This window comes from Ascaphus truei, chromosome 3 (genome assembly GCF_040206685.1).
Source record: "Ascaphus truei isolate aAscTru1 chromosome 3, aAscTru1.hap1, whole genome shotgun sequence".
NCBI lineage: Eukaryota > Metazoa > Chordata > Amphibia > Anura > Ascaphidae > Ascaphus > Ascaphus truei.
The window spans coordinates 128,289,692-128,313,934 of record NC_134485.1 but is presented as its reverse complement, the minus strand read 5'-3'; positions in this window follow the sequence as shown (position 1 = coordinate 128,313,934).

Sequence of the window (24,243 nt, the reverse complement as noted above, 5' to 3'; positions counted from 1 at the left end):
GGACCAGTTGGGACCCCATCAAGGATACAGCCTGCTCCCGGAACTGCCATTCCTATTTGCTGTAGGAGCTACACGGAGAACCTGGGATAGGAATCCCCTGCAATAACAGATAAGAGCTAGATAAGATTCTGCAATGTTTAAAGACTGTTTGCATAGGATAGTATATGTTTTGGGCTGATAAGCAGTTTAGATGGCAGCCCAGTTAGAAAGGGCTACAGCAAAGTTTAGTTAGTTTCCATGTAGCCAATAGGTGTTCATTTTATCATTTGTTTGTTTTTTAAAGGGACAGCCTACCCAATGTTTTGTTATAGTTGTTGAACAAATAAAAGGCCTCAACGTGTTGGTTTACCCTGAAATACAGCTTGTGGATTCTTACCTGACCTCGCCTACAGGCCGTGCCATCACATAGGCTAACAAAGTGTAGTGCATCTGAACCATTGTAATTAAGCCAGCAGCCACATAGTGAACCTAAAAACTTAGGAGGATGTGTATCAAGTGTGGCAATGTGCTCCATCTTGACAGAGCAACATTTTCCTTTACATTTTGCTCCAGATCCATGTGTATGAATCTTGTTTTTTAAGTTTATCTGGCACAGAGCAACAAAGATTAACTCCACCTCAGAGCTGGCAGATTGAATTGATGCAATTCCACTATATTGATGCAAACTTTGGTACATCTCATTAAACTATTTCAGCCCTAACTGCTCCAAAACCACTCTCCAAGTCACTAACTTATGCAAATGGAGCAACAATACATTGATGCTAATATTACTTACTGTTAAAATCATGAAATGTCTTTGTTTTTAGGAGAAATGCACCACATTTGCTGAAATTGAGATGTTTAATATATATATATATATATATATATATATATATATATATATATATATATATATATATATATATATATTGGAACAAGTTGCCGGTGGGCCCCGGTTCAAGTAAAAAAATAAATGAATAAAAAAGCCAGCCCACAGGACACTAACTGTGGCGTGGGGCTTTGTGCTGTAGCAAAGGAGGAAGCCCATCCAGGTGGGGAGTGTGGAAGTTGGGCCTGACTTCCCGTGTGGCCTGATTTTTGTATTAGGGCCATCCGGATGGGCTCCCTCAGCCATCACTGCATTAAGTCCTGCATCTCAAGTAGGGTCCGGGGAGGTGGTGTGGAGAGAGAGTGGCCTTTAAAAAAATACTGAAATACTATTCCAGCTGCTAAAATAAATGCCAGAACAGTAAAGGATGTGCCCCAAAAGGTGGTGGGCCCTAGTGCAGCTGAATTGGCTGCACTTGTGATAGTTCCGCCACTGTATATATCCCCTAATGTTTCCTGGTGAGTTAAGTAATATTCTCACCATACTTCTTTTGAGAAGACAGCATCTTTATGATTATTTTGGGGAATGCTGTACTACAAAGAGTAAAAACTGTTCAAAGATTAACTGGGGGAGTTTAACGACTGAGTAAAACATCTCTTAGAGTTACTGGAGCAATGTCACAGCTGAAGGCTTAACATTTTTCTATATACAAAATGGCCCTCGCCAACCTCTTAAAAAAAATAGTAGTAGTTGTAGACTTCTTGGTGCTCTGTTCCTTGACCTTCACTGTTCAAGTACCCAAATTTCACAAAATTGAAGTTGTTCTATAGCATAGAAGAGGACTAGTAATTGAAAGCATGGTATTACTCGTATATTTTTATTGGCTATATGAGAGATATCCGGGGAGTAAACTGATTATTGAGAATGTGTGAAAAAATAAAATAAAAATATAACCGGAGCATCTTTTTATTGTTTGCAGGTCATTTGGCAAAAACATTGACATAAATTTACAGGATTGTCATCCGAGAGATTTTTCATTTGCACAGGGTCATATCGGACAGGGGCGTCCAATTCACCTCCAAGTTCTGGAAGGGTTTCTGCGCCAGCCTAGTATTTTGGTTAATCCTATCCTCTGGTTTCCATCCCCAGTCCAACAGTCAGATGGAAAGGACTAATCAGATTCTGGAGCAGTACCTGCAATGCTTCATAAACGACCTCCAGGATGATTGGGTAGAGTTTCTACCCATAGCAGAATTCTCTTACAATAACACCCAATACCATTTTACATGGCAAAGTCCCTTTTATATTAATTATTGGTTTCATTCAGCCTTCGTTCTGGGTCTGTCGGTTTCCTGTCCCGTTTCCGTTGTCCCGGAGAGACGAACTGCCTTGAAAAGGATCAAAGACCAAGACAAGGTAATTCTTCAGGAAGCTCAAAAATTGTACATGTTTGCCGCAGATCAAACCCACAGAGTACTCTACCTATCCTGAAAGTTGGAAACATGGTCTGGATCTCAACCAAGAACCTTAGAATTAAGCTAAGTGGACTATGGTTATTTATTTGTTGTTATACATGTTATATTATGGTATATTGTAGTTAAGTTATACATGGTATATTGTTGTTTACTGCATAGTAAATAGATTTTTACTACATGTTAGAACTTCAACATTAAGGTTTTAACAGAAAAAATAAACATTTATTGATTAAACAAAATTTGCAAATCAACCTTAACTCCCTTTCATCCGTAACTCTCCATCTAAGTTACAGGACCCTCTTCTTAGCTGGCGGTTGCATATCTGCTGTTCTGGATGTGGAACTCTTCTTTATGTCAGAGCTGGAGCAGGGGTTTCGGTCTGGCTTAATGTGGAAAGTAGTTGAGGCCTCCTCCAACTCATGGTGGAGGAGTAAGATACAGAATTCTGGATGCAGTTTTAAAAGAAAATAAAGGTAATTTAATACACACTCCCCATCCTTTTTGTACATACTTTTGTACGAAGCAGTAACATAGTCAATTCTCTGCATTTGACACAGTGACAATACTGTAAACAGCACTTAGTACAATACACAGATGACACTCATTGAATCAGTGAATAATATCCTACATTCCCCATCCTGCCCCTCCTAGTTGCCTTCCCATTTTCCAGCCACCATTGAAGGTCACTGTCCCTGTCCAAGTGGTTCCAAGGAGGCTTCTCCTCCTGCTCATTGCTCATCCATAGCAGGAGGAAGTAGTGTGTTTTCTCAGCCAGTGTCCCTCTGCAAAACAGAAAGTCATAGAGTCTAAACACTATAGAATATACCTGTAGCCCTGTGTAATTTTGGGGTTACATGCATCTCTCCTCCTGTGCATTAAACCCTGTTAAGAGGGCAGGTTTGCCAGGAGTAATCATGAGGTTTGCCCTCATCCCCTGTGAGGTGTAGTGTGTAGCAAAGGAAGTGACAGCATGCTCTGTGTCCACTTACAGTGACACAGGGGTGGTGCCTACTGGAGCTATATATTACGCATCACTTCCTAAAGTTAGTGTGTCTGTTCACTGTGTCTGTTCACTGTGTCTGTTCACTGTGTCTGTTCACTGTGTCTGTTCACTGTGTCTGTTCACTGTGTCTGTTCACTGTGTCTGTTCACTGTGTCTGTTCACTGTGTCTGTTCACTGTGTCTGTTCACTGTGTCTGTTCACTGTGTCTGTTCACTGTGTCAGTTGCAGTGTGACTATCTGACCCAACACAGTGCCAGGGCTCTGGCAAGGATTGTGGCCCTCCCTTAGGGGAGAGGTGGGCAGATTATTCCCCTTATTCTATTAGAGAGTAAGGGAAGAGCAAGGACAGCTTCTAGGGCCCTGACTAGGAGTGGTGTCCAGGGACATCCTTGAGGTGGGCAATCCTGAATATGTGCGGCTAAAGACCGGCCGATATAATGGGCAGTCTGCCATGGAAGATATAAATAAAGATTGCCCTGTTGAAAAGAACCTTCTTGCCTGAGAGTGGAGTCATTCAGGGAGAAGCTGCACCAAGGGGTTCTCTTCCAGAGACTCCTCCCTGCTGTCGTGGGGATCTGGAAGAGATGGAGGCGCTGTACCAAATGTGAGTTGATCTCAGCACTACCTCACGAGCCAGTCCTGGTGAATTCCCCTATACCATCAAGCGGGAGACTAAGGAGACCTGTAAGCCAGCAGGTGCACCACACAACATTACATGTGACATGGGACAGTATCCTCACATAGGGGCCAATATGAGATTGGGTGGGGGTACAACCGTTACATACCATTTGTACATAAGCAAAACATGCAATTATTAGAGTATGTACCTGTAACAGGGGACTTATCCCTGTTCAGTAATGTGCCTTTAATCTAGCAGTGTGTTAGTTAATTACTAAACACCACCTGCCTGATTAGATTGCTTACAAAAGCCTGCCTTTGAGACAGGAAGTGACTCCTTAGCTCTGACTGAGAGCTGACCTTTGGAGACAGCACATGTCTTGAGCTCTGCCCAGCATAGCTGATTGCAAGACACCAAACAAGACTTCTAAACCTGGATGCTGATATTTTCTGTGCACGCACGGGTTCCAGAGAAGCTTACTCTACAGAAGCTAACAGATAAGACTTTCATTATTAAGAGATTGCTTATATCTGCTTATTTTCATGCTATGTGTTTGGGGTTGGGAGAAATGCTTAACTAATGGAGATGTGAACTAATTGCATAGGATTTCACTAGAAATACTCCCAAGTGAATGGAAGCTTTGTTCCCCCCCCCCCGCCTGTGTTTGGATAATTTCCTGATGAAAAGGAACAGGCACAATAAAGCCTATTATAATTTCACATTATAAAGCCTCCTAATTGTGTACCTCTGTGAACGTCCCTCTACAGCAGGGGGGCGCAAACTTTTTTCCCTGCGCCCCCCTGCCGGCTGTCCCCTCACTCCCGCGCCCCCCTCCCAACCCCAACTTACCCGCGCTCCGGCGTAATGACGTCACGTTGCCATAGCAACGTGACGTCACATGACCGCGCAGCGTCATTTTGACGCCGCGTTGCCATGGCGACACAGGGAGGAAGCCGCCGGAGCCACGGTAAGTTAGGTTTACAGAGGCCCTGCAGCTCCCCCGGCACTTAATTTAAGTGCCTTCGGGAAGCGCCCGGGGCCTCTGTAAACCCCGCGCCCCCCGTCGGCAGTGTCGCGCCCCCCTGGGGGTCGCGCCCCACAGTTTGCGCACCGCTGCTCTACAGTACCGTATTCACACTTACTCTGGATGCGGTCTATCATATCCCAGTACTCCCATGGAAACTTCCAGTGCACGAATGTGGGGATGTACCGTGGGCTCCCACTGAGCTTTGTGGGGAATCCTGTGCTTGCCATCTTAGAAATAATGATACATTTCAAGCAGGGGGCATTATTTTTGCTCTTAGTTAACCAAGAAGTCTACGAAATAGTGTCTTACACAAACCTGCCTACACCTTTTCCCCTCTCTGGGTGTCTCCAAGTGTCCCTATAAAAAAAATGATGTGTTTTATTTTTAAAAGGTACAGTACAGAAATATAATTTATTTTACAACAGAAGATTTGCACACCACTAAAATCAGTTAAAGGGAGTAAAGACACTGACTCTGGCACTGAGTTTAAAAACGGGGGAACCTGGTTCAATTCCCGGTGTCAGCTCCTTGTGACCTTGGGCAAGTCACTTTATCTCCCTGTGCCTCAGGCACCAAAAATATAGATTGTAAGCTCCACGGGGCAGGGACTATGTCTGCAAAATGTCTCTGTAAAGCGTTATGTAAAACTAGCAGCGCTATACAAGAACAAACAATTATAATTATCATTATTAAAGTAGAAAACCTGATAAATTCTTGTGCCATTGTATAGGCTCACTATGTGCATGGAGAAAAATATTCAATGGGCCTTAATGAATTGCAATTAAATTGGTACACCAAGTGTTCCGGCGGGTGGAATCTTGCAGTTAGAATCTCGCGTCTTGTCACAGTACGGTAGACAGAAGACAACATTTCTAGATTCATTGTCAGATAAAGGGTAGATATGTATTTTACATTTATTCTATGAGGTACACAATATATACTTGTAGCCCTGTGTAATTTTGGGGTTACATGCCTCTCTCTCTCTGTGCAGTAATCCCTGTTAAGAGGGCAGTTTTGCCAGAAGTCATCATGGAGGTTTGCCCTCAACCCCTGTGATGTGTAGTGTGAAGCAAAGGAAGTGACAGCATGCTCTGTGTCCACTGACAGTGACACAGGGGTGGGTCTTTCTGGAGCTTTATAATGCGCATCACTTCCTAAAGTTAGTTTGTTCTGTCTACAGTGTTCAAGTGTGGAGCTAAGACGGTGCAGTTCAAGTGTCAGTTGCAGAGTGACAAGCTGACCCCACACTGTGTCAGGGCTCTGGCACAGATGGTGGCCCTCCCTTTGGGGAGAGGTGGCAGAAATATCCCTGTCTCTATTACAGAGGCAGGAGGGAACTTCCTTGAGGTGTGCAACCATGCTGATGTGCGGCTAAGTACCGGCCGCTATGATGGGCAGTCAGCCATGAATGATGACAATAAAGATGCTCTTGAATCAAAGACCATTCTTGCCTGAGACTGGAGTTAATCAGGAAGAAGATGCACCCAGGAGTTCTCTTCCAGAGACTCCTCCCTGCTGTCGTGGGGATCTGGAAGGGATGGAGGCGCTGTACCAACTGTGAGTAGAACTCAGCACTACCTCCCTAGCCTGTCATGGTGAAATCCCCACTACCAACAAGCGGGAGACTCAGGAGTCCTGTGAGCCAGCAGGTGCACCACATAACACTGACATGTAACGGGGGGCAGTTTCCACACCTAGGGGCCCATATGATATTGGGTAGGGGTCAAACTGTTACATACTATTGAAAGTATTTATGCTCCTAATGCTAAACAACTAGAATTCTCCACAAGTCTCTGAACGCCAGAGTAGAGGCTCGTAGAGGTCTTCTGCTATTGTAACTTTAACTTATCCTGAATTTTAATATGGATAGGTCTTGCACTCTTTCTATGAGGGAGACTAAATCATATAACCATGTGTCCACATTTTTTGAGAATATCATGAAAGTTCTGTTTGTAATTGATGCTTGGCGAAGCATAAACAATAAGGTGAAAGACTACACTTTTTATTCCCCCCCCACCCCCACTCTGCCTACTCTAGGATAGATTACCTTTTTACAGATATTAAATTAACGCCTTTCCTTATCAATGCCAAGATCGGCCTAATCACATGGTCGGATCATGCTCCTAAAGAAATTACATTAAAATATCCTCGCTTAACCTTTTAATAAACCACCGTAGAGACTAAATGACTCTATCTTAGACTTTCTTAGCAATGTGAAGCACTTGACGTCACGTCTAAAAGAATATATTTCCATTAATAAATTCCCTGAGGTCAGTGACTTTTAGTTGGCACATAAATCTGTTATGAGAGGTCACATATTCAGCCTTTCATCTATTCTTAAGAAGAGAATAGGGGACGAAAGGTGCACACTAAAATAAGAGCTTATTACTGTTGCAACATTAAACAAGCATTTCACTACAAGGAAACTAACCAATCAAAATAACCCCTATCAGAGCTAAGCTCAACTCCTGGAAAGAATAGAAAGATTACTAAAATGGACAAAACTGAAGCCCTACACCAAAGGTAATAAAGCAGACAAACTTCCAGCAAATAAACTCAGGAAAAAGCTATATAGTAATAGAACGATCTCAATTAGGAACCAAAATAATGATTTTCATTTACAATCCATGCAGAATCAATAAGATTTTTGCACAATACTACTCCAAGCTATAAAATGTAAATACCAAGGGTGATATTCCCATTCCAAGAGTTATTGAAACGGAACAAATAACATGTCCTCCAATAACACTAGAGGACGTAACCTCAGAGTAATTCTCAGAGTAACCTCAGTCATTTTATCTATTATAAGATAAAAAAAATCTTAAAACCACTGTCACCAGGCCTAGACAGCTACTCAAATAAATATTATAAGACTTTTGCAGATATTCTGTCACCTCACATGGTTCTTGTGTTCAATAAATGTATATACAGGCATACCCCGGTTTAAAGCTGCAGTTCAGTCAATATCCTGCATGTGTGTTTTTTTTTAATAAATCAGTTCTGTAGTAAGAAAAAATACTTTTAGCATTTTCTGTTTTTAAAAAAACAACTTTGAAAGACCAATTTTCTTGTATTCTATTTTAACAAGCATTTGCTAAGGCACTGCCCCTTGATGTCCTGTCACAAGCTCTGGCACACCCCTTTGTCAGCCCTGCCCTCCCTCTAGCACATGTCAGTGCAGGAGTGCTCATGAATATTCATGAGCTTCCACTGAGAGACAGAAGCAGAAGAAAAACATATGCCATCTCTAATTATGTCACCAAATGTTGCCGATCAATACATGGAGAACGAATTGACTGGCAGCTATACAGTTCTTTAGGTAATTAAAGATTGCCCACATGAAACTATTGAAGTAAAAAAATTAATAAAAAAAAAAAAAAGACTGAACTGCAGCTTTAAGGACACTCACTTTAAGTACACTCGCGAGTAAGGACATATCGCCCAATAGGCAAACGGGCTGTCAGCACGTACTGAACAGCAATACCGGCTCCCTACCTGTACCGAAGCTGTGCGCAAGCGGGGAGACTATAGAGACTGTTACAAATGCGTTATTTACAGGTGTGCCGACGAGTATTCTAACACTTGCCTTAAACTTGCCTTGGAAAATCTGGGGCTATCACCAACAAGAGCTGGGTACATGCTGCAAACATTTCAGTGACATTTCTGCAGAAACTAACGGCCCATCGGATTAGCACAGCAGGGGTCCCTGGCAGTCCCATTCTGTTTGAATGGGACTGCCAGGGACCCCCGCTGTTAATCCGATGGGCCATTAGTCTGTCTGAAGAAATGTACCCAGCATGTACCCAGCATGTACCCAGCATGTTTTCAGCATGTACCCAGTATGAACCTGGGTCTTGTTGGTGATTGCCCCAGATTGGTGTTAGAATACTCGTCGGCACTACAGTACATCAGTTATGTACGTATATGACGATTGCAGTACAGTACATGCATCAATAAGTGGAAAAAAGGTAGTGCTTCACTTTAAGTACATTTTCGCTTTACATACATGCGCTGGTTCCATTGCGTACGTTAATGCGGGGTATGCCTGTATCTCTCAAACCTCCCCTCTGAGATGCTGCCGGCCACCATAATTACTCTCCCTAAAGAAAGAAAGGATAACAGTATCTGCTCAAGTCACAGACTTTGAACAACACAGACAAAAAAACTATACACAAAAATAGGCCAGGAGATGTTCTCTCTGCACAGATACTCACTGACCAGGTGGGTTTTGTGCCAAGAAGGCAAGTAGCAGACAACACTAGGAGAAATATTGACCTTATGCATGATGCAAAAACATCCCATTCATTTTACTTTTTTTAGACGCAGAGAAGGCCTTTGACAGATTGAATTGAAAATATATTTTTAAAATTCTAAAGGCCTTTGGCTTTGAGGGGAGAATTTTGGAGGGCTATATCCATCCTTTATGACTCTCCTTCTTTGATGGTTAGTGCAGCGGGTACTCTTCATGAGTCTTTTCTCATATCCAATGACACACGACATGGGTGCCCTCTTTCGATTTTTGCATTGGTTATTGAACCCCTAGCCATAAATATAAGGAAAAATCCAGACATTTTGGGACTCACTGTGGGACAGGCCGAGTCTGAACTGAGTTTTTGCTGATGATTTTCTCTTAACTTTAATGAATCCATTGATTTCCCTACCAAAAGTACTTTTACTTTACTACCACTGACTGTAAAAGATGAGTAGACGTTAAACATGCAGTATCCCCTTTTCCACTTTCCAATTTACTGTAGGTACCCAAATTCATATACCCTAGAGAAATGTATGATATTCTGTCTCTTTCTTGCTTCATCTTCTTATGGGACAGATGAACCATTAAGGCAGTTTTGGTACCATGCCCCTCCCTGGCAGAATTTAACACTAAGGGTGTTCATGTGGAAGGAAGCTGAAATTATGAGATTACTACACCTATTTGAGTCAGGAGCAGGGCTGCAGACAGCTTGCCCAGGGCCTGGGACTAAAGTTTCCACCAGGCCCTCAACCCCCAGTGTCAGCAGCCTTTGTGAGATGCCCCCTCTATATCTCATCACACTCCCTCTCCTTTTTTCCCCTCTCTTAAACCACCACCCTTGCACCCCTAACTCTCTATCACACTCAATATCTCCCCCTCCCCAATACACCCAATAACCCCTCCCCCAAAACACTCAATAACTCCCTCCCCAATACACATAATACCCCTCAACACAAAATAACACCCCCCCTCCCACACACAATAATCCCTACACACAAAATAACACTCCCAACACAAAATAACACCCCCCCATACACACACAAAATAACACCTCCACACACACACACAAAATAACACACACCCTTAAACACAAAATAACACCCCCCCTCCCCTCCAACACACACAAAATAACACCCCCCACCCCACTCTCATCCAACACAAACAAAACTCATCACGCCCGGGCTCAGAGCAGGATGCAACGTCACACCCCCTCCCCGAGGAGCCCTCACCAAGCAGTTATTACACCGAGCACACCGTGGCCTCCCTAATCACCTTCCCATCCCATACTCTCGGTCTCCTTATATGCTATTCTTACTCGGAAAAATGGCAACCATTTTTGCCTTCTTTTATATTAAATATTTTGGAAACAAATAGATGAACAGGTAACCAATGTAACTTATAGAAACAGGCTTAAGTCAAAAATCCGATGAAAAACAGAAAAAAAGTCTCATTAAAAATTTTCTACCATAATACATGGAAGTACAGGCAGTCCTCGGTTATCCAACGGATCCATTCTGGGAGTAGCGTTGGAAAATGAAACCGTTGTAAAAGTGGCTGTGAGCATTGGATAACGCATTCCGGCGTCTAAAATGGCCCTTAGGGTTGCATTGTAAAGCGTTGGATATGCCATTCGTTGTAGGGAAACGTTGGATAGCGAGGACTACCTGTAAATTAGTATTTTTAGAAGGATGGTGACAATCTTCTAATGTTTAAGCTTCCTACCCACATATTTCCAGGTAATCTGCTAATGGCAAGGTATTAAAGACATTTAAGTCTTCCTCCATGAAAACTAAAGAGAAAAACAGGAGGATTAGAAGAAGATTCAAGTAAGAGTTAGGATTTGCCCAATTTGGTGTGGGGGGCAAAATATGTAACAAAAAAACTAAATGTAAAGGAACTATTACAATTTGTTTAAAGGGGCAATCTCTCCTAGGACCAATGTGAACTATTTCCAGTGACATGTTTAAGGGGTCTCATCTGGGTAATTGATGCCTTTTTTACTCAAATGTGACACCTATAAGTATTCTTTGAAGTTAGACTTGGGAGCTGTTTGTTTTCTTCTGATTATTCCCTTTTGTGTGATGTCACTGTGTTCAGCAATCGCTTGTACAGCCAAAGTCCTACTGGAACTCTCATGTCCCCTAACATATTTGGTTCTCTGATTAGGTCAAGGTGGGATAATGGTAAAGAAAATACTTCCACATTCAGACGTTCAATAAGAAATTCAACTTGCCGAATATGTGGGATTACGTATTTAGGATGTGCAGGCTTTTAAATGATAAATAACTGTAGGTGCTCTTTATATTGTGTGAGCTTAACACATGGAACTGCTTCTCAGTTAAGTTTAGCTATTTCTGTAAGGAATCCGCTCCTGGATTTTGCTGAAACCTTTTCCTTACAGAGCCTTGCAGCTTCTAGACAACTCCCCCCTTGTTTCTGCAATCAGCATCACCTGCTTCTGCAATTAGACTGCAGCCTGCTTCTTGCTGCCTCCTATGCAACTCTGCCTCATTGGCTGCCTGTTCTATTTAACTCCTGCCCTGCCCACCAGGAAGTTGCTGAACATAGACTTTCTTGTAACTGTGCTTGCCACAGCACCTCTGTTTGGCCTGCCTTGGCCTTCTTGCCATTGCTCCTAGTTACGGGCAAACTCCGCCGCGCCACCGCGGTTTCTCCTGCATATCCCTCCTGCAGAGGCCTGCATCGGTGTTCCTGTTACCTGCTTCATATTCTCCTTGCAGAGGCCTGCATCAGTTTTCCTGTTACCTATCTGCATATCCCTCCTGCAGAGGCCTGCATCGGTGTTCCTGTTAACTGCTGCAATCTCCTGCTTCCAGTAACCTCCACTACTCACAGCTGTACCCGGCTAGGGAGTGTTGTTTTGTGCTGAAGCACTGGATCCCCTGTTCCTGTTCCTTTCTACATTGAAGCATCTTCGCTCAAGCGTCCTGTGGCCAAACCCCAGCATGGATATCATTTACTCAGCCTTCTCTAATCCTGACCCCGGCTTGTCCACGGATTCACCTGCCTTATCCAGTCCTAAACCGGCTATGTTTGACCACGTATTTTGCAATCCGGCTTCGTGTCTAAGGTCGGTGTATATCTATCGCCACCTCAGCCCCGCGGTCCGGTCCAGGTTTGTGGTGAGCATAATCGTTACAATTTCTGTGTATTTGTTAGCTACTGTCCCGGCTAAGCTCATTCTAAAGCTTGCCGGGAGCTTGCCGGGGAGCGTAGCGGGCTAGCCGCGGGTCTGCTCTCTGTTTAAAAACAGAGTTTCCCGCGCGGCGGCCGCTTCAATAGATAAGCGCTAATGGCGCTTACTATTGAAAGCTCCCGAGGCGCAGGAAAACCGGCCAGTTTCGGCCGAAGACAGTCCGCACGCCCCCCGCGCTATTTTTAAACTGCGGGGGCACTGCGGCTGCCCCCGCATGAGAGTCAGCCCGGCCGCCACTGTACATGTGTGCTAATTTCACATTGGTGACTGAGCCAGGAATTTGTTTTTCTCTTTGACAATATTTTACCCGATAAACTGTCTTCAGAGATAATTAAGCAAACCAACCCCTTTCAACAGAGATTTTTCATTCGGGCAAAAATTCCTTGAAAGTTGATTTTCTCTTTACCCAATATAAAATGAAGAGAAGAGGACTTCAACGTTTTATCAGATATTTTGGGCGAAAGCAACTGTTGAATCAGTGTATATAAAATATGGCCCAAAGTGGCAGACGCAGAGCTGAAAGGATTCCAGCTGGGTTCATAAATAGGAATTCAGACCACAATTTAATGAGAGGTTGGAATCCAGGCTGTCATTTTTCAACCCCTTATAACAATTGCTCCTATCAAGCTGCTATAAAAACGTTGTGTAACAGAACCTCAGATAGCTTTGCTTGGGAAGGTTTGATGCCAAGTTGCTTTCAGGGTGAAGCTAGCAACCTAGGATTAAGATTTCTTGGACCTAACTGAATTACTGTATTAGGTTGTAGCTAGGAAGAATGTAATGAAAAGGTATTATAGTACTATATATTATAGAGCTCAAGAGAGAGCTAGACATTCCATTTATATTTTGTTTGTTTCAGTTTTATATTGTTGCCAGTAAATGCATTCCCTTATTTTGGTGTACAAATTCAAATTTGAAGAAAGAAATTTGCAAATCATTACTGATAGAGATGGGCAATTTTTTTCTTCAAATTTGAATCTGTCACGGATTGGCCAGTTCCTTTCAGCCTCGTAATTCCGCAGATTGTATTGTATTGTATGTCTTTATTTATATAGCAACAAAAAAACAACAAAACAGGCAGCGCTACCCACAATAGTATGACAGAGTATATATTACCTTATGTATAAATGACCAAACATGCATAAGGGGCTGCCCAAGATACAAAAAACTGACCCCCTGGTCAGAACTATAGTATGGAAAGGGAAAGTATCTACTGGCGCCAAATAAGATATATACTGCAAAAGGATATAAGAAAACCAAACCTGTTGGCTGTAGACACGAAACTCCTCACGTTGTGCTTAAAGAAAAGAAAAAGCACAACACATAGCGTAATACTGTGACTATAAACGGACAACACTTAACAACATGTAACAGCTGAAAAATAAATTGGTGAAATCTCAATATTAAAACATTTAATAACAATTATAAATAATATATATTACACACGGACATTTAATAAACAAATAATGCGATAAAAATAGAAGCACTCTGCACCGCCGATGGAGATAGTAGCAATGCCTACTCAAAAGATGGAATGAGTAAGTAGGCGGTGGATAATTTTGAGAGTATCCCCTCTCGTTTGTAAAGCTGCTCTCTGCTGGCTGGCGTCTCTGGGACCGTAAGTGTGGAGATCTTGGTACGGTGCCTTCCGCGACTCACTTGGGAAGACGCCCAGGAGGTGATGAACAGTAACAGCTGATTCAATACGCCGTCGACATCAGCAGGAAAACCAGTTAGCAGCAAACGCAGATTCAGCAGCAGCAGCTGATGCAGCACGCCGTCGGTGTCAGCGGGCTGGCTGGTCTGCTGCAAGCGCAGATGGAACTGAGCGTGGGGATACAATCTCCAAAGTGTAGAGTGCTAAAACGCCACCCTACGCGTTTCGAAAGGCTCTCTGCTTTCTTCCTCAGGGGTATATAAAATATGGAGTCCAACATAGTCCCTTAAATACAAAATCTGTGATTTACAGGGATTGATTTCACCTGCAGTCCAAAAGCACTTGTGCAATAGGTGTAATGAGGAAGTCCTTAGACATAGTAATTCTGTCACCTGTGCTTTGAAAATGTTCATATAAAGTGCTACTGCAAGTAGTTATAATCAGCTGTTACATTTAACAAACAATTGAAACATACATTACTCATATTAACATACAACAATTAACATATATAAAATAAGAGGATAATAATAGGCTTATGTGTGTGTGAATATACTCTATTCTACTAAATAATTCAAGGAGATGTTTAAATCTAACCTATTCGTGACCTATTAAATTATAAGTGAATTAATGATATATTATATATTCTAAGTGTATTGTCTAAGTGATTATGTTATTAAATAATAAACTATGTGAATATTTATATATATTGATTATTTAAAGTGCTCATATTCTTTTATTATACTAAAAGTCAAGTATTTGAGGAGTACTATAATATTAATATATGAACTTTATGGGCTGGATTATCTAATGGATAATCTGATCATTAACCTACCAAAAAGGATTTTAAATCAAATTCTACATTTAGGCCCATTGGGGATAGAGTACGTAATTCATAAATCCAATAGGATTCTCTTCTCCCCAATAGGCTTAAAGTATTTCCTCCTCTCCAATGTGGAGTGATACACTCGATGGCCACACATTTTAGACCCTTAGGATCTTGATTGTGCACTCGAAGAAAATGATTAGAAACATTGTGTGTAACTAAACCAGTTTTAATATTATATATATGTTCATACAAACGTCTTTTAATAGCTCTAGAGGTCATACCCACATACTGCAGACCACATGGACATTCAAGCAAATAAATGTCCCTATAGTGCAAACTTGGTACTGTGGCGGCGCTACATAGATGATATCATTTTTATTTGGTCAGGTACACAAGCACAGTTATCACAGTTTCAATTATACATGAATAATAATAATAATAATTTAAAATTCACATTCATCACAAGCCCTAACAAAATACAATTTTTAGATTTAGAGTTAACTATTAAAAATAATTGCATTCACACCAGCACGTATTTTAAACCGGTTCAGTCAAACAACTATTTACATGCACAAAGTCACCATAATCCCACATGGGTCAAAAATATTCCTAAGGGACAGTTCATTCGACTAAAAAGAAACAGCTCCCATCCAGACACATTCAAAACCCAGGCAGCAGATCTTAAGAAAAAATTTCTGGAGAGGAAATATCCCCCGCTTGATTTAGACACAACCATTGCTGAGGTTGCAGCGATGGACAGGACCAGTCTCTTACAATACAAAAATAAAAATAAAAATATTAATACATCAGGAAATTTGTCATTTGTTACTCAATTTAACCAGATGGCTCCTAGTATACGTAAAACTCTTAAAAAATATTGGCCAATATTAAAAAAGGATAAAGATCTAGAGGGCATTTTACCCGATTATCCACATATTATTTTTACTAAAGCTCCAAATATAGGTCAGAGACTGGCACCTAGCTGTCCACCGCTGCAACCTACTCATAGAAAAATGGTACCCTGTGCGGGATATTTCCCCTGTAACAAATGTACCGCATGTAAATATAGCACTAAGAAATCTGATTTCATTTCAAACAAATCTCAAAAAAGTTATAAAATTAAGCAACATATTACATGCAACAGTTCTTTCGTTATTTATTTGCTTGAATGTCCATGTGGTCTGCAGTATGTGGGTATGACCTCTAGAGCTATTAAAAGACGTTTGTATGAACATATATATAATATTAAAACTGGTTTAGTTACACACAATGTTTCTAATCATTTTCTTCGAGTGCACAATCAAGATCCTAAGGGTCTAAAATGTGTGGCCATCGAGTGTATCACTCCACATTGGAGAGGAGGAAATACTTTAAGCCTATTGGGGAGAAGAGAATCCTATTGGATTTATGAATTACGTACTCTATCCCCAATGGGCCTAAATGTAGAATTTGATTTAAAATCCTTTTTGGTAGGTTAATGATCAGATTATCCATTAGATAATCCAGCCCATAAAGTTCATATATTAATATTATAGTACTCCTCAAATACTTGACTTTTAGTATAATAAAAGAATATGAGCACTTTAAATAATCAATATATATAAATATTCACATAGTTTATTATTTAATAACATAATCACTTAGACAATACACTTAGAATATATAATATATCATTAATTCACTTATAATTTAATAGGTCACGAATAGGTTAGATTTAAACATCTCCTTGAATTATTTAGTAGAATAGAGTATATTCACACACACATAAGCCTATTATTATCCTCTTATTTTATAGATGTTAATTGTTGTATGTTAATATGAGTAATGTATGTTTCAATTGTTTGTTAAATGTAACAGCTGATTATAACTACTTGCAGTAGCACTTTATATGAACATTTTCAAAGCACAGGTGACAGAATTACTATGTCTAAGGACTTCCTCATTACACCTATTGCACAAGTGCTTTTGGACTGCAGGTGAAATCAATCCCTGTAAATCACAGATTTTGTATTTAAGGGACTATGTTGGACTCCATATTTTATATACCCCTGAGGAAGAAAGCAGAGAGCCTTTCGAAACGCGTAGGGTGGCGTTTTAGCACTCTACACTTTGGAGATTGTATCCCCACGCTCAGTTCCATCTGCGCTTGCAGCAGACCAGCCAGCCCGCTGACACCGACGGCGTGCTGCATCAGCTGCTGCTGCTAACTGGTTTTCCTGCTGATGTCGACGGCGTATTGAATCAGCTGTTACTGTTCATCACCTCCTGGGCGTCTTCCCAAGTGAGTCGCGGAAGGCACCGTACCAAGATCTCCACACTTACGGTCCCAGAGACGCCAGCCAGCAGAGAGCAGCTTTACAAACGAGAGGGGATACTCTCAAAATTATCCACCGCCTACTTACTCATTCCATCTGGTGAGTAGGCATTGCTACTATCTCCATCGGCGGTGCAGAGTGCTTCTATTTTTATCGCATTATTTGTTTATTAAATGTCCGTGTGTAATATATATTATTTATAATTGTTATTAAATGTTTTAATATTGAGATTTCACCAATTTATTTTTCAGCTGTTACATGTTGTTAAGTGTTGTCCGTTTATAGTCACAGTATTACGCTATGTGTTGTGCTTTTTCTTTTCTTTAAGCACAACGTGAGGAGTTTCGTGTCTACAGCCAACAGGTTTGGTTTTCTTATATCCTTTTGCAGTTTATTTATATAGCGCCATTAATGTGCATAGCGCTTCACAGTAGTAATACATGTGGTAATCGAATAAGTAACAGATAATATAAATAACAGATCATGCGAATAAGTGCTTTAGACAAACATAACATTAAGGAAGAGGAGTCCCTGCCCCGAGGAGCTTACAATCTAATTGGTAGGTAGGGAGAACGTACAGAGACAGTAGGAGGCAGTTCTGGTAAGTGCGTCTGCAGGGGGCCAAGCTTTATTTATCATGTGTTCAGAATATTCACAGTGCTATTCGTATGCTTCTTTAAGCAAGTGTGTCTTAAGGTGGGTCTTAAAGGTGGATAGAGAGGGTGCTAGTCGGGTACTGAGGGGAAGGGCATTCCAGAGGTGTGGGGCAGTTAGTGAAAAAGGTTTAAGGCGGGAGAGAGCTTTAGATAAAAAGGAGGTAGAAAGAAGACATCCTTGAGCAGAACGCAAGAGTCGGGATGGTGCATAGCGAGAAATTAGGGCTGAGATGTAAGGAGGGGCAGAAGAGTGTAAAGCTTTAAAAGTGAGGAGAAGAATGGAGTGTGAGATGCGTGATTTGATTGGAAGCCAGGAGAGGGATTTCAGGAGGGGAGATGCTGAGACAGATCTAGGAAAGAGTAGAGTGATTCTGGCAGCAGCATTTAGGATAGATTGTAGGGGAGACAGGTGAGAGGCAAAAAGAGGCAAAAAGTCAAATATGCGTGTTTTTTTCTACCACTGAAAATCCGATGCAAATCTATGGTGAGAGGAGATAGTGGTTCAATTCAGTATTATCAGCAGTCATTTATATTATCAGAGATAATTAAGCAAGCAAGCCAGCCCCTTTCAACAGAGATTTTTCATTCGGGCAAAAAATCCCTTGAAAGTGTATTTTCTATTATATCCTATTTTTTATTATATTTCTATTATATATATATATATATATATATATATATATATATATATATATATATATATATATATATATATATATATATATCCCCTCAACCCACCCTCCAAATAAATTAGGGTAAGATGCCTTTTCTGAAAAAAGAGCACACCAGAGTTACTGTAGGAGATATGCTAACAGTTATACAAAGTATATTTAAATGAGTCACAACCCCCACACTTCCTAAAAGGCAGTCCGTAAGAACTCTCCTGAGCTGACAAGCCTAAGGGCTGGGACCCGCTGCGCCCGGCGTGGCGGGCGGCCGCGTGAGCGTTCCCCACCAGCAGGGGAATCCTTCTGAGCAGGTCCCAGTCTCCCCTCGCTGCACGGCTCACTACGCGCTGTAACGCGTCAGCCGCCAGGGGATGCAAGAAAATTGTGATCCCGAGCGGTGACGCGTCACGTGGTGCGCTGATGAGCCTATCAGTGGCGGGGGTGGGAGCGGGAGCTGTCAGACAGCTTCCTACACAAGGTAGGGGTGTGTGTGTGTGTGTATATCAGCGTGAGGGCATTTGTGGGGGAAGGGGCTGGGAGCGGGAGCTGCTTACCTTACAGCAGCCTGCAGCAGCTCCCTCCTGCAGCCCGAGCTCATGGAGGGAGGGGGGGGGGAGTAGCGGGTCCCTCCGCTCAACCATGCCCCCCCTCCCACTCCGGCCCCTTTCCCGCTCCGGCTCCCGGCTCCCTAACGGCATATCGCGGTCTGTGCCTGTCAGCGCGCCGCCTGTCTGCAGTGAGGGCGAGCTGACTGAGGGAGCAGGGCCTTAGCCTAAGGCTTTGGTCCCGCTGCGGCCGGCAGCGCGCGCGGCCGCAGACCACCAGCTGCTTGCCTTTGTTCTTGATGTCCCCGCTGGCTCCTTCCGGCGTGGCTGACTGCGTGCTGTGAAGCGTCAGCCAGCGAGAGCTACAAAAAGCTTGTGGTTTCGGCAAGTGTCTCATCACGTGACATGCAAGGGAGCCAATCCGAGTTCCCCCTCTGCTCCGATCCCCCCCCATTCCAATTTCCCCCCTCTGCTCCTATCCCCGTTCCGATTTCCCCCCTCTGCTCTGATCCCCGTTCCGATTTAACACCTGCTCTGATCCCCCTCCGATCCCCGTTCCGATTCACCCCCCCCCCCGTGTGTATTTGCCTGTGTGTGTGAGTGCCTGTGTGTGTGTGTGTGTGTGAGTGGAGGGGAGCAGGGAAGGAGCTGCGGGAGGGAAGCTGTGTGTGTGTCTTGGTTTTTTTTCTTTTTTTACATTTGGCCGGCTCAGGAGGAGGGAGCGGTGATGCGCCCAGCTAGAGAGGCAGAAAATTTGTATCTCCCGCTCCCTACAGACCGCAGGTAGCGGTCAATTGCTTCTCAGCGCGCCGCCTGTCTGCAGTGCGGGCGCGCTGACTGAGGGAGCGGGGCCTTAGCCTTAGGCACCTAATGAATGGACTGGTGTCAGACCCAACAGGATTTTAACCCAAGTAACTTCTGCTACTCCATGCATCAGCGTTAGCAGTGTGAACTAAACCAGCTGATAGCTAGCACCATTGCCACAGCATACTTTTGAGCTCTACTTCGCACTGAGTGCTCAAACATGTATGTAGCAGGCTTCCTCCTGGCCCCTCTTACCTCCGCAGGAGAACGGGGACCCCCATGGTATGTCGGGGAGCTGCGGGGGCGATCGCATCACCGGGGGCTCCCGGTGGCATACACAGGGTTCCGTCATCTTGGATGCGTTCGTGCATGCGCAGAGGTTCGCGCGTGCGCAGAAGAATTGCGGCGGCCATTATAGTGAGCCCGAAGGGATAGAGATGGCGCTCCATAGCGCAGGGACTCCTCAAGGTCGCGCAAACGCAGTGGCGGCCATTACAGCATTGCGTACGCTCAACAGACATAGCGCACGCTGCCCCAATAATCGAAAGGCTCTCCAGGGACTACAGTTCCCAGCAGCCCCAGGGGCTTGAGCCCAGGTGACACCAGGGAGCCAATGTAACAGTGAGATTCTCCTGAGCAGAGAGATATACATTGTTGCGAGCAGTGAGAGTGGCAGTAGGAGCAGGGACACAGAGAGGGGAGGGTGTGTTTGTGCATGGAGGAAAGCAGCCTCCTGCACTAGGCCAGAAGTCTTCCCCTTAGGCCCCAGCTAGGCTCTACTGAGATAGGGACAGGGTCCTCTAGAACCTAGACAAGTGAGGGTCCAGCCAGGAAATGTAAATATCCTGGCCATTGCTTTGAAGGTGAATTGCTGTAAAGGTGAATTGCTGTGAAGGTGAATCATCCTGTGCTGATTAGCAGAGATAAGAGACATTATAAAGGTGGATCACTCCACCGTTGAGGCGGAGGCATCTTGGATCATCTCCTGGAGCAAGGGATTCCAAATCAAGCATCTGCTGTACCCGGGTGCAGGAGCACCGGGCAGGTATTATACAAATCACCAAGTGCACCACCTATACACTTCATCTTAATGGGCAGCGCTGTTCCACACGTGGGTGGGGTTGCGGGACTATTGGTGACTTTTGGGGATTGAGGTGTGGGGTTACGGCCTATGAGGCCCAGTGTTACAGGGGTGACACCAAGGTTGTTGTCATTGATGTATGTGTAATGTGTTATGTTTGATTCTGCATATAGTAAACTGTTATACTTGTACTCCTGTGTATGTGGTTACTATATGTGGGTCCTGTGTGAGGTACATTCTACACTCCTAGAATCCTACATAGGTGGAGGCGCTGTAAGTAAGATTGTTCCAGAGGATTCAACCCAGGCTCTCACTAGCGGAGGCTCAGACCTCCTGTGAGCCTAACGGGTAAAAGCACCACACACCTGGTAACATATAGGTTCCCCTCACATGCACCCTATCTGCGATTGGGGGTTGGGGGAAAACCCGTTTCATGTACAAAGCACTTTACCCTCTTCTGGAACAGAGAACATATCTAATAAGTATTCGTCTGCCACAAGACACCTTACAGTACATTTATTTGAATAGGCTGTAATGTATTCCAGCACCGAATGTGCCTTATGGCAGAGCATTGCTTAGTAAATATGGCCCCCTGTCTTTATCATTATAAGATTAGAAGTACTAACTCGTCACCAGATCACTTCGCTATATTACATTCTCTCTCCATCTGCTTTATTTGCTGTGTTTCATTTTGTTTTTACGTTTGTGTCAGAAAACCTGTTTTATTTAATCTCACGTGGCCTCAGTAACTCAAAGCCATCAGTACATATTACTTTTTGCTGAAGTCCTTTCAAGTTTACAATCAATAAAATAGATATCCCTTTGAGATATGCTAGTAGACAGTTATAGTAGTGCTACCCAGCAAGCTGGCTTAGCTCATAGAAATTAAACAAGCAGGGAATCCTGGGAGATGAAATACCCACTAGAGAGAGTCTCCCTGATACTGTGACACTCCTTAACCCCTACATCATCAGGGCCAGCACACCAGTGCCCATTTTCGTGATCATTGCTGATCACTATCTGCACAGAAGATTCTCACATTCCATCTATGTCACATGAATGATATCGACATTGTATGATTCCATCATCAAACCTCACTTGGAAGTCGGGATTCAGCAGTCAGCCAGTCTTCTCAGCTGACGTATAACAGCTTCCCGGAGTTTGACAAGGCTAAAGAGGATGTACATGGCTATCTGCATTGCTTTGAGAAAATCTGCCAAGTCCACCAACTTCCTGAGGCTGGTTCTTCTCATTCCTGTTGAGCAGGAAGGCGGCAGAAGCTCCATTGACATGGAGAAGGATGAAGACAATGAGGTGGTCAAGTGTATCCTCCTTGCCCTGTATGCCATCACCCCTGAGTCGTACTGACTGCAATTCTGGTCTCTGCAACATGGGTCCAAAGACACCCACATAGTTTGTCACGACTGACTCACTATCTAAAGCGGTGGGTAGCTGGCAGTGAAGCTGCCACAGTCAAAGTACTTCAGGATGTGTTTCTCAAAGAACAGTTCCTATTCCATTGTCTTCTCGGAGGTCCGAGAATGGATCACCGGAGCACACGCCAGCAACCAGTAAGTGTGCAGCCGAGATGGCTGATGATTGCTTTGTGGTTTGTCCAGATCTCTGCCGCTTGCCTCAGCTGAGCGTTCTCAACCCCGAGATGTGAAGTAGTCACCCGGCAGAGCAACAGCTGCCCAATCAGACATCCAGTCTGAACCCCAGCTCATCAAGCTTCTCCTGTCCCCAGCCGACACGAGCACGAGACAAAGTGCTAAATGTGAAGCCAGTCAGGGCATAGGCGGGACAATTGCCCCAATGTGGCCCAATCGGTTAAACTCGCTCCAGGGCCACGTTCCACAAAATCCTGCCCAATTGCTTACATTGGGATGTGGCCAGCAGGAGAACAATAACAATCAGTCCAATTTTTTCCAGCAGATATCCAAGTCAGTACACCCAATTTAATCAACCATCCCTACAGAGCCCCACATCGCCCTTGTGGGTCTGGAGCCACATGATAGATCAGCAGATTGACCACAGGTACCACACCAGCGGCTGATATGCTTGACACCCGGGCGACAATAACCTTAGTTCACTTTTGCCCAGCTAGTACACCAAGGTGCAGATGGCAGATGTAGCCCCGTGCACCATTCCTTCCTTTTCCATCACCATATTCCTGGATTGGGGAGCGGGCAGAGGTTATAGGGAGATGTGCATTTTGCCAATGCTTGACCATTGTTCTGTGGGCTAATAACCTAGGGTGAATGTTTGCCTTGATCATCCAAACCCAAACTTGAGCAGCCCCCAGCCAGGAGACTCTTGATATCCCACCAAGTGAAGCAGAAGGAGCTCCACAAGTTTTTGAGCCAACCCTGCTTGATGTCCTGGAGGAGACCAGAGAGGTAAACCAGGGAGAGCTCAACTTGACTGAACACCTCGCCCCCCGCCTCCCCATTTCTGACTGTGTGACTAGGGACAAAAGCACAGAGCAGAGCCACGCTTTCCAGGAAGGCACAGATGCCAGACTAGAGCTTAGTGGGCCTGAGACAGCGTGCTTCCGACCAGACTATTATTCCATTGCAAATCGGCTCCTATGGAAGTGTGGGCTCCTCTATAAGGAACACGTCCATGCTCCAGATAGGCCCTCGACAGGGACATGACAATTGGTTATTCCCATGGCATACCAGGCCCAGCTTCTGCCCATGAGAATCTGCTAGATAGCCATTGGTCTTCAAGGGATGGCTCAAACGAACCCCCTTTCTGACCCAGGACGAAGCTATGATACCAACCAGTATGAGCAATTTGGCATATGAAAAGGAGACTGAGAGCAAGTGGCTTTCTTTTTCCAGTTAGTAAAATGGTTGTGTAATGCCTGTATATGTATAAGCAGGATTCAGCTATAATTGACTAGCCTGCCCTTGCAGGGCAGATGGAAGCCTGGATTGGAATTACTACTCTCACCATATGGAAAATAGTCTTTAACCTTTCAATTCATATTGTACATCTCCCTGTACCCTAGTTATCAATCTAATGTATTCTTTGCAATTTGTATGTATTCAATGGCTAAAGTGTGATGGTTCATTGTGGTGCTATATATCCCTATTATACAATACTAATGTTAAGTACTTTTATTTAATGTCTGGGTAAGTATTTCAACTTCTTTTGCTGAGAGACTAGTATTTTAATTTAATAATAGGACATGTCTGCACCTCATCATCCAGATATACTACTTAAGTCGTATTACGCTTTTCAGATCATAGAACTATAGCAATACTTTTTTGCAACTAGTTGTAAAT